The 2,866-nt window shown below is 44.4% G+C and overlaps 1 pseudogene; it reads left to right on the top strand.

The window, feature by feature from the left end:
* Positions 1–729: 729 nt before the first annotated feature.
* On the top strand, positions 730–847 carry LOC124597546 (annotated as a pseudogene).
* Positions 848–2,866: the final 2,019 nt, after the last annotated feature.

Genomic DNA, 2,866 nt, shown 5'->3' with positions numbered 1-2,866 from the left:
ATGTCCTTCTGAAGAGAAACACTGAAAGTTTTTTTTTTTTCATGTATACCGCCACATCGTAGTTCGGTAATTTGCCGATAGTCAGCGCTAGTCGCAAACATGGCGAGTTCAGGTGCAGAGCGAGCTTTCTGTGTGTTAGAGTTCGACAAAAACAAGTGTGCTACAGCTCTTCAACGGATGTTTCGAGCTAAGTACGTTAAGAAGCCACCAACAAGGAAGGCCATTCACTACTGGCACAACAAATTCGCTACGACGGGAGAGAGTACGGAAAGCGACTGTCACAGTCGACGATGCCATGCTGGGACGGGTATGGCAAGAATTCGATAACTGTATTGACGTCTGCCGGGTCACTCATGGTTCGCACATCGAATATTTGTAAAAAATAAAAAAAGTTTCAGAGTTTCTCTTCAAAATGCAATATGTATGACATCTCTATAATGTTTAGTTCTTTTGCAATAAATAATTGAAAGTGTTCCCAGACTTTATATACACCCTGTACACCCAGAATGAATAAATGTATCTAAGCTTGGTATTCGCCAAGTTATAGCGGACAATACGGCGAGTTTCCGGGCGTTCGCAAGTAATTTTGATTGTTTATAGTTGTCGAATTACGACACGACTTCGGTTTTACGGTTCAGTGCCTAAGTCTGTAAAAACGAAGTCATGGGATCGCTTTATCGTCGGTCTGTCTCTCCGTCCGACTGTTAAAAACCTTTTTTGTCAGGAACGGCCAACGGCCTTGCCACAGTGGATACACCGGTTCCCGTCAGATCACCGAAGCTAAGCGCTGTCGGGCGTGGCCGGCACTTGGATGGGTGACCATCCGGGCCGCCATGCGCTGTTGCCATTTTTCGGGGTGCACTCAGCCTCGTGATGCCAATTGAGGAGCTACTCGATCGAATAGTAGCGGCTCCGGTCAGAGAAAACCATCATAACGACCGGGAGAGCGGTGTGCTGACCACACGCCCCTCCTAGCCGCATCCTCAACTGAGGATGATACGGCGGTCGGATGGTCCCGATGGGCCACTTGTCGCCTGAAGACGGAGTGCTTTTTATTTTATCAGGAACGGTTAGACGTATTTAATTCAAATTTAATGAAACATATTAAGGTCTGTGGTCTCTTGGCAGTGTAAAATTTCAAGCTTTTAAGTCACTTCAACCAAACAGTACGACTGTTTGGATACCGTAAAACTCACTCATCAAAACCTATAGGGTGCTTCCCATTGACCTAGAATCATAAAATTTGGCAAGAAACAAGGTTTATCAGTTAAATTGTAGTTATATCACATAAAAATACCTTTGGCCATTTCAACACACATTGCTTTCATCATCCATCAAGAGCATAACAGATGACCATTACCGCACGAAAACATAAAATGTAAGTTGCAGTCATGTTTTAGTAAGTAAATAAAAATGTTTTACTGTATCTTCTCTCTCTAGGTACATAAACTGGAGTCCACTGCTCGCTTCTTTAGTATGTCCGAGATAGTTCGAGGAACTACTGTAGCGATTTTGATACAGTACTGGAATTCCAGGGACGAATGGATGAACTATCCATCCTGGGAATCGAGAATCTCCACGATTTTTGCGTGTTATCGATACCGGCAAGGTATTCGTCCTGGGAATTCCAGATGTCTCGACTTCCTAAGATGTGTTGCTGCAGCAGTTATTGGAAGCCATCCCACTGGACATTAAGCGATCTACGTGGTACAAGCATGACGGATGTCCCTACCGTTTCGTACATGTAAATGACAGATCCTCTTAAAAGAACACTTGCAGAGCAATAGAACGGTCGTTCAGGAAACGCAGATTGTCTGCACACTCTTCAAACTTACACTGCTATACCTTTAGCAAAAAACTAAGATGCCCAAATGCATGAAAACCCTTACAATACAGTTTTGTAGTGCCTTTAACTCCAGATGAAATTCAATGTTTAATATTGATTTTCCAGAATCACTGTATAGGGTACAGCAATGCCCAAGGTCAACATCTGGGGCACTTGGTATAACGGTTGTGACAATAACACAGGAACTATACCTTAGTTTAAAATGGCTCTGAGCACTATGGGACTTAACAGCTGTGGTCATCAGTCCCCTAGAACTTAGAACTACTTAAACCTAACTAACCTAAGGACATCACAAACATCCATGCCCGAGGCAGGATTCGAACCTGCGACTGTAGCAGTCGCACGGTTCCGGACTGCGCGCCTAGAACCGCGAGACCACCGCGGCCGGCATACCTTAGTTTACATGTTTGCTTACATTTTTGGTATAACAGGACAGACGTTTGTGGAACCTCCTCTCCTGACGGCGGGACAATGGTTTGTGGTGATTGATATGATTTGCTCATGTCCCATACACTTTATGTTGCTGAAGTTCTCTTCAAAGCTTCTTCCAAATTCCACAAAAATAATGTGCCATTCCACTAGAAAACAAACAAAGTCGATGTCGTAATTCGGCGACTAGTAACGATAAAAATTACTTGGGAATGTCAGGAAACGCACCATATTTTCCGCTATAACTTTGATAAAACCGCACCTCGAGGCATTCATTCGTTCAGGAGACATCTGAGGTGGTCTTTCTTCGGTGCCTCACCCTATAGATTTATTCCTGCATCGCCACTTAAGACGAATGGTCACTACTGACTGCACGGCAACCGCAGCATCAATTTGGGACAATACTGCATCCAGGGTGTCAAACAGAGGCCATCAGAGAGATGGCTAAGAGCAAGGGTGACAATCACCAGGCGTTCTATCGCACCACATCATCATTTGGCAGTCCAACTCTGGTTATCTAGCGAGAGGCTCAAATAGGAGGAGGAACGCTGAAAAAAATGTGACAGACGAGTCTCTGGCTAGGAGTCACTG

Source organism: Schistocerca americana, chromosome 2 (genome assembly GCF_021461395.2).
Source record: "Schistocerca americana isolate TAMUIC-IGC-003095 chromosome 2, iqSchAmer2.1, whole genome shotgun sequence".
Taxonomy (NCBI): Eukaryota; Metazoa; Arthropoda; class Insecta; order Orthoptera; family Acrididae; genus Schistocerca; species Schistocerca americana.
This window is presented reverse-complemented; position numbering and strand designations above follow the sequence as displayed.